The sequence below is a fragment of the Leopardus geoffroyi genome, chromosome C2, assembly GCF_018350155.1.
Source record: "Leopardus geoffroyi isolate Oge1 chromosome C2, O.geoffroyi_Oge1_pat1.0, whole genome shotgun sequence".
Classification (NCBI taxonomy): domain Eukaryota; kingdom Metazoa; phylum Chordata; class Mammalia; order Carnivora; family Felidae; genus Leopardus; species Leopardus geoffroyi.
In genome coordinates, this window is record NC_059333.1 from 50,590,253 (window position 1) to 50,599,204 (window position 8,952).

General features: G+C 36.5%; 1 pseudogene; it reads right to left on the reverse strand.

The window, feature by feature from the left end:
• Nucleotides 1-8,264: 8,264 nt before the first annotated feature.
• On the reverse strand, nucleotides 8,265-8,673 carry LOC123610816 (annotated as a pseudogene).
• Between the last annotated feature and the right edge of the window lie 279 nt (nucleotides 8,674-8,952).

Genomic DNA, 8,952 nt, shown 5'->3' on the forward strand with positions numbered 1-8,952 from the left:
GCCAACAAGGTGCATGAATAGATGCTCAACATCACTAGTCTTTAGGGAAATGCAAATTAAAACCACAATGAGCTATTTCTTCATGCCTATTAGAATAGTCATCAAAAAATAAGAGATAAATGCTGGCATGGATGTGGAGAAAAGTGAACACTTGTGTATTGTTGGTAGGGATATAAATTGGTACAGCCACTATGTAAAACAGTATGGAAGAATCTGAAAAAATTAAAAATAAAATTACTGTATGACCCAGCAAGTCTACTTCTGGAAATAAATCCAAAGAAAATTAAAACACTAACTTATAAGGTATCTACTCTGTCATGTTCATAGCAGCATTATTTACAACAGCCAAGACACAGAAAGAACCTAAGTGTCCATTGGTGAATGGATATATATATATATACACACATATGTATATGTACACACACACACACAATGAAATTTTATTCAGCCGTAAAAACAAACAAGGAAATCCTGCCATTTGTGACAGCACGGTTGGACCTTACCTTACCATTACATTAAGTAAAATAAGTCAAAGAAAGACAAATACTGTATGCTCTCATATATAGAATCTAAAAACAAATGAGCAACCAAAAACTTCTTTGAAAAAGAGATCAGACTTGTGTCTACCAGGAGCAGAGTGTGTGTGGAAGGGAGGAGGAATTGAAGGAAGGTGATCCAAAGATACAGACTTCCGGGTATAAGATAAATAAGTACTAGAGATGTAAGGTAGACATGATGACTACAGTTAACATTTTTATATGACGTACAAGAAAAACGTTGAGAGTATATCCTAAAAAGTTTTCATCACAAGGATAATTTATTTTTCTTTTTTTTTTCTTTTCTTTTTATTGTATCTATATGAGACAATGGATGTTAACTGAACCTATTGTAATGATTTCACAATAAATAAAGCAAACCATTATGCTGTCTTGTAGGCAGACATTCCTGAGGAGTATCCTCTGATATCTAAACAATGCAGTTTTCCACTATAGCACAATTTTTTCCTATGTACCCTTTAATTAAACTTCACTTTTGAGTAGGAAGAACTAGATGTATGGCAGAAATTAGTAACGAATTCCTTAGCACAATCAGTGCATTGTTCTTGGAGAATCCCTAACTTTTACTTCTTCAGACCTCAAGCTCTCATGCTAACGGTACACCCAGCAGGCTTTCCCCTTCCGTGATTGTTTCCTACCACCACCAATGACGTTGCTAATTCAATCCAAATTAATCCTTCATATATTTTATGAAGTAGAACACATTTTACTAAATTTATTTATTTATTTATTTATTTATTTATTTATTTATTTATTTTTTCAACGTCTATTTATTTTTGGGACAGAGAGAGACAGAGCATGAACGGGGGAGGGGCAGAGAGAGAGGGAGACACAGAATCAGAAACAGGCTCCAGGCTCTGAGCCATCAGCCCAGAGCCTGATGCGGGGCTCGAACTCCCGGACCGCGAGATCGTGACCTGGCTGAAGTCGGACGCTTAACTGACTGCGCCACCCAGGCGCCCCTATTTATTTATTTTTTTTACAGAAAATGAAACTAAGACACAAAGATCTGTGAGTAATCTGATATGGGGTACAGTGCATGACTAGACCTTCATATCAGAGAGTTCCAACTTACACTTTCTTTCCCTTAAAATAGGCAGTTGCATTTATGCCCATGATCCCATTTCAAGGCCAGTATCTTTCTAAACACATTTTTATGGCAAAATCTAGAAGAATTTTGAAGTAAAAACCAAACCAAGCACCTCTCCCCTGATAAAAGAACACGGGTCCTGAAGAAAGGTGTCAAATATTAGCTAATACTTATTACCTATTTGACAGTGTGTGTTGCATTATAATTTTGAGTGTTAGGTGTATGCTTGGTCATGGTAAGTCATCTTCCTTCTCTGCCTTAGTTTATTGATTTTTGATGTCTAATCATTAGGGTTTATGTCACTGCCTATTTGTACACCCATCAGATATTTCACTAAAACAGAGGATATATTTTTTTAATCTGCAGTTCTCTATTAATTATGCAGAAATTAGGGAAAGAGATTTCGTTTTGAGAATCTGACTAGAAAATGTATTTTCTTCCTTTTTGATGTATCATCTTTTGGATACTAGCTCTCACCCAAGGCATTGGAGAGACAGTCTCCTTCTAATCACATTAGGTGATTGGTACCTAGGTTCCTACCAGCCCAGTAGGTTGCTGGGTAGCTTTCATTCTTGCCTACTGCTTCCCTCACAGATTGCTGCTTTTGTGAAGATAAGAGCTTTTCTCACTTTTTTTTTTTTCTTGAGAGAGTGTAAACATTATGGTTTACTTTTCCACTCCAAATGTCATGTTGTAGTGAAGTTATTAGAATCATTTTTCCCCCTAATATGCACACATGAGAGGTCATTAACAGTTTCATGTAGAACTTTACTGCAGGCTGATCCTCATTAAGAATCATTTTGCAGGACTCATTGCTTGACATAATTTAGTGTTGGATCAGCAGAGCTAGAGTTCATTTCTCAACAAAGAAGTTACATTTTAACCACCATCATCATTGGATACAATGTGTATATATTTTTAAATGTTTATTTATTGTGAAAGGGAGAGAGAGAGAGAGAGAGAGAGAGAGAAGGAGAGAGAGAGAGAGAGAGAGAGAGAGAGAGAGAGAGAGAGAGAAGGGATACAGACAGAGAGACAGAGTCCCAAGCTAAGCATGGAGCCATATGCAGGGCTCAATCTTGTGACCATGAGATCATGACCTGAGCCCAAATCAAGAGATGCACACTTAACTGAGCCAACCAGGCACCCATATGATGTATTTTTATTGTATATTTATTATACCTACTAGATGTAAAATTCTCAGTTGGGCACTGGGAAGGATATAAAAGTTTATAATGAACTTACAGTAAAATAATGGAGATGTGTTCAGAAATTACTGTAATATAAGGCAGCATGTTTTACAGTATAAGAGTACTGTTACCACTAAGTACTATGGGGTTCTGGGAAGAGAGAGTTCATACCTTTATATTTCACATGATTTGGGTTGGGCTTTGAAGGATGAGAGAGATTTTGAGAGTCAGAAATAATATCATTAGTAGACGCATATCATTAGTCAGAATTGATGAAACCCAAAAGATGTCAAAAGAAATGGAAGTCATTCATTTACTTGTAGGGTAGATTGTATCTAGGAGGATAGGATAGTGTGTTTCTAAAACAGACAAAGGGGAGACAGGGAGGAACTTCTGTAATCTATTGAGAATTTATACTTTTCAACATAAGCAATAGGGTGTCACTGAAACATTTAAGTAAGATATTGGTAATGTGATATTATTTTAGAAGGGTTCATTTTTGGCATTGGACAAGATGAGGCTGTGAAGGGTTGGCATAAGAATAGAGCAAGGGAGTCCGAGGAGGGAGGGTTTTGACTGGTTTGTATGTAAAATCAGGTAAAAAGTGAAAGATTGATTTGGATGAACATATGTTTGATTTTATATGTCAGGAAGAAGTATGGCAGAAATAGAAAAGTCAAGGAAAAGGACACATGGAAAGGAAATAAAATTAATTTAAGACCTGCTGAAATGGAGTATCATAGGACATCTATACCAATGTATATATCTAGGAATATAATTAGAATCTAGGTGGCAGGAAGGGTTAATAATAAATATTTGGAAATCTTCAGTATATAACTTAAGGTTGAATTTATGAGACCCTATTAAATTACTTAGTAACATACATTTGTGCACGTTTACACACACATTTTCTTCTAAGCTCCAAATTCAACTCTTCACATTAAAATAATACCTCATTCATCTGAACTACTCAAATAAGAATTTGTGATCATTTGAAAGCAGCTATGCCATCTGTGAAAAACATAACTTGCCAAGTAAATCCACAGGGTAATCAAATTTGTAGATTGGGGAAAGGAATAGTAAGCCACTCAGGAGAACAAATTGTTTTCAAATATTTAAATGTGTTAGAGGAAAGCAGTCATTAAAAAAAAAAAGGAAGAATCACATATCTTCTTTAATAGATTGCAAACGTCCAGAGGTCAAGAACAACATTTTATATGTAGATCTGGCATACTGATTAAAATACCCTGAGTATTAGAAAATATTTGTTGACTGAAGAAATAATTGGCTACCCTATATCTACTATTCCTCCCAACATATGCAGTAGTGGTTGGTAGCAAAACTTGCAGAGTTTGTCAGACATGGGACGGAGCACTGGCTATAGCACTTACCACGTAGGTGAAAAAATAAACATGTAATTAGAGGAATAGCTATTCCATAGGTTTATAATGAGGGATAAATAAAATAATGCATATGAAGAAAGTAATGAAAAAAATAGTTTAGTCTCAGTAAGTCTAAGATGAAAACTCAATTTGATAATGTATATTTAAAAAAAAATTTTTTACATTTATTTTTGAGAAACAGAGTGAGACAAAGCACGAGCGGGGGAGAGGCAGAGAGAGAAGGAGACACAGAGTCCAAAGCAGGCTTTAGGCTCTGAGCAAGTGGTCAGCACAGAGCCTGATGTGGGGCTAGAACCAACGAACTGTGAGATCATGACCTGAGCCAAAGTCAGACGCTCAACCGAATGAGCCACGCAGACACCCTTGATAATGTATATTAATAGAAAGTCACCATTCCTGTTACTCTAGACTCATTCTACTCCTAAAGAGGATGTAGATAGCCATGCATTGATTAGGTTACAATTTGCTGATTGGCTTAACGCTATCATTCAGTGGAGCTTCCACTATTCTGGCACCCACAGGTGGCTAAATTTTGGCATGCTTTCTCTTTTTAAGGGGAGTCTGGAGAACAAAGTCAGCTTTAGAGGCACCTCCACTTTCAGATCTGTCCCTCAGTAAGGACACCTAAGGTCAAAGTCCAGGATAGCTTCATTCCAGGTATGGGTGAGGGTCATTTTCTTTAGCTATGATGTTCACGAGCTGGCTTCCAAAAGGCTGTTATACTCTGCTTGGACTTTGCGCCACTAGAATTACAGGAGTTTAGTTTAATATTACTATGGATTGAGAGGATTTTTAAAAGAGGCTCTCATACCACTGTCAGTTCCAAGTCTGTGAGTTGACTCTGGTCTGAGTAAAAGAAGCCCACCTATTTGTCTAGTCAAGACATAAGAGACGATATAGCATTTGTGGCCAGATTTCATAGTCATATAGAATTAAAAGGGGGAGAATAGAGAAGTTAACATGATTTCACTTAATTAGGAATTTGAGATATTTTATCTCTTCCAATCTGTGTTATATATTTATATATTCATTGGTTCCCTTTGCAATATAGTACTTTGTTAGTTTAGTTTCTGTAATGATGTGTATACAAAACCAGATAAACTATCTATAGTAGGAATTCATAATTTATCTATAATATTGTGTGTTCCATAAATATTTATTGAGTATATTCTCTCTGTAAGTCAATATGCTGAGAATTCTGAAGCAAGCCAAAAGGAATTTGATATGCATTGCCCTTATGAAATTTTAAGTATAAATTGAAAGAAAGTCACATAAATAATACACTAAGATGAGAGTAAATAATATTTTGAAATGTGAGAATGATGATTACATTAGCATAAAAATAGATTCCATAGCTCCTTGAAGTAGAAGGTGAAGTATTCATTTATAGACACATGTAGGTGGGGATATTTAATAATCAGTTGGAATTACAAGGCTGAAATTGTGAGAAAGGTCAGTGTTAGAGCACAGCAAGCTATGGAGTATATAACCCCAAAGTAAACAAATCCATGAAAGTAAAAATTTTAAAGAAGACTTTTTCTTGGATAGGAGTGTAATATACTTTTTAAATAAGGTCTCACATTATTCTTTGGCAATTCATTCCTTGAAAAACTATTTATTGAGCATTTACTGTGTGTCAGGTAATGTGTGATATTGTGATGAACAAAATAATCTATAATCCTGTCCTCAGGGAGTTAACAGTCTAATAAATGACACAAAAAAATAAGCAAGTGAAAAAATACGCATATTATATAGAGATAAGAACTTTGAAGAAAAATAAAGCAATGTAAGACAGAGAACACTTGAAATTGGGGAGGAGGATTTCTAGTTTGTATAGAAATTTGCTGAAAAAAATTACAAAGCTTGAAAGGTGTGAAACAAGTGAATACCTAGAGAAAGAACTTTTCTAGAAGAGAGGATAAGGCATATAAAGTCCCTGAGGTGGAGACATGTGTGGAATGATCCTGTTTAAAAAAATACCAAGAAGGCTAATGCAACTGAAATACAGTCATCAGGTGGAGAGGAGTGAATGCTGAGAGGGCTATAGTAGGTGGAAATATACTGTAAGAATGTTGACTCTTTCTCTGAGTGACATATCATTTTGAGCCAAGGATGAGTAGCATGATCTGATTATAGTCTTACTGTGTGTACACTGAAATCAAGGAGACAAAAGACAAGGCAAGGAGAGGAGATAAAAGTTGATGGCAATAACTCAGGCACAAGATAAGGATGGCCTGGCCCAGCCTGTTAATACACAAGTGGCTAAAAATAATGGTTTCAAGGTACATTTTGAAGGTTAAACAAGTTGAATTTGCTGATTTATTGAGCATGTGGTTTGAGTGAGAGTCAGGATTTTTTTCTCCAGGCAACTGGAATACGTGGGGCTACTGTTTATGAAGATGGGAAAGAAAACACATTTTGGGAAACATTTAGAGTTTTGTTTTGAAGATTTTAAGTTTGAGATGCCTACTTTATATCCATGTAAATATGTCAAAAGTCAGTTTAGTATTTGTCTGGATGAAAGTCAAGTCTAGAGATACAAATGTGATAGCTGTCAGAGTATAGAGGGTATTTAAAGCCTTGAAATTTTAGGACTATAAAGACAGTGGGAATAAATAGTAAACGAAGCATCCATGTAGTGGATGAGGGATCCCAGGTGTCTCCAATGTTTACAGAATTTGAACAGGAAATTTGAAACTTAGAAAATACACCCAGTTAGTAAGGAGGAAAACCTGGAGAAAGCAGTGATTTAAAATGTGAGTAAAGTTGTGTGTGTGTGTCTGTGTGTGTGTGTGTGTGTATTTTTTTTAATGGAGAAACGACTGACCTGTTGTATCAAATAATGCCCATAGTCCAATTAAAATGAAGATTAGGAACGGACCATGGGAGTTGGTATTGGGAAAGTTAATGATGATTTGACCATTAAGTGACCATTGAGTTCAGCTAAGAAAGAGTGGGAGGAGTGTGATACAAGGCATAGAATTTCCCAAAATGATATTCTGTGCTCATTCAGGGTTGCCTGCTGTACTGAAAGAATGTCAGTACTTTCCCCAACAGGGGGACTTTATCATCCAGTAAGCCCCAAGTACAATTCCACAAATAACCAACATTCAAATCCAATCACACCAAAGTTGTCTATTTCCCCACAAATAAGGAAACTTTCTTAAATCAGAAGATAAAATAGAACATAATGTTTATCCACTGAAACACAGATCTATCCTGTTGACAAGAAAACTGAGTCAGGTTCCTGCATGGCTCTACGGAATGATTGGTGCATGATGAAAAGTTGCCTCCTTTCTTTTGCTGAACTCAATCTTGTAAGTTTCCCCTTCCTCGATAAAACCTATTCCTTAACCCAAACTGTGTGATGTAGAATCTGTCTTACTGTCTGCAGAGTAAAAGTATATGACAGATTTTTTTGAAAAATGCTATAATATTCTTTTCCCTGAATCCATGTTTCTTTGAAATGTAATTTTTCAGGTCTTTCCATAAAGATGTGGAAACTTTTCCACTCCTTGATTCTGGGCTTGTTTTGACCAGTAGAATGCGGCAAAAAGTGACATTGTGCCATTTTTTTTTCAGTTTTATTTACTTGAGAGACACAGAGACAGTCCAAGGGAGGAAAGAGCAGAAAGAGAGGAAGAGAGAATCTCAAGCAGGCTCCATGCTGCCAGTGCAGAGCCTGAGGTGGGGCTCAAACTCACAAAACCGTGAGATCATGACCTGAGCCAAAACCAAGAGTCAGTTGCTTAACTGAGACGTCCAGGTGCTCCAACCCTGTGCCACTTTTGATGATACATCTCAAGAGGTATGGCACACTTTGGCTTGTTATTCAAGTACCTTGTGCAAATAAGGCCATTCTGGATATGCCAGAAGAGTTATCAGCTTACTGAAGAAGCATGAATGAGCCCAATGAAGATCAGCAAAAATGCCCAGATGATGGTAGGCTTATGATAAAAACAAATTTTTTTTTTAGTTTTATGGTTTTATTAACACAAATATGATATGCACATAAGCTGTCTGTCTATTCATTTTCTTCACTGTGCAGTCTGGCATTGGGATTCGTGACTCTGATGGTCAGCTGGACTGCCCTTTCCACAATGGTTTTACAGTTCTTGGAGGAGACATTGTGAGCATCCTCTGCACAGTAAGATTTGTTGCACATCAGCAGCACCTCAAGCTCCTTGACATTGTGGACTAGGAACTTCCGGAAGCCACCAGGCAGCATGTGCTTTGTTTTCTTGTTGCTCCCGTAACCAATGTTGAGCATCAAGATCTGGCCCTTGAATCTTCTGCACACCCTATTGTCAATGCCTCTGGGTTTCTGCCAGTTGCGCTTAATTTTGACATATTGGTCTGACTGGTGCCAGATGAACTTCTTGGTACTCTTTTTTAACAATCTTGGGCTTCACCAGAGATCTGAGGGCAGCCATGATGCCAAGTTATAGATGACTGCCCAAAACAAATTCTCTTTTATGACACTAAGTTATAGTCTGGTTTGTTACACAGCAGTAGCTAACTCTTATAGAGAGCAGATAGAAAATGTCTTTGAGCTTTCCATAAAGGGATAAAGAGAAATGGAGCAGTAGTTAAAGAAAGTTATGACAGCAATATTTTTTTTTAAATCTTGGCATAAATTAAAATTTACTTTATATACTATTGTAAAATGAAAGGGAAAAATAATTTAGAATACAGAACCATTAGAATGTAAA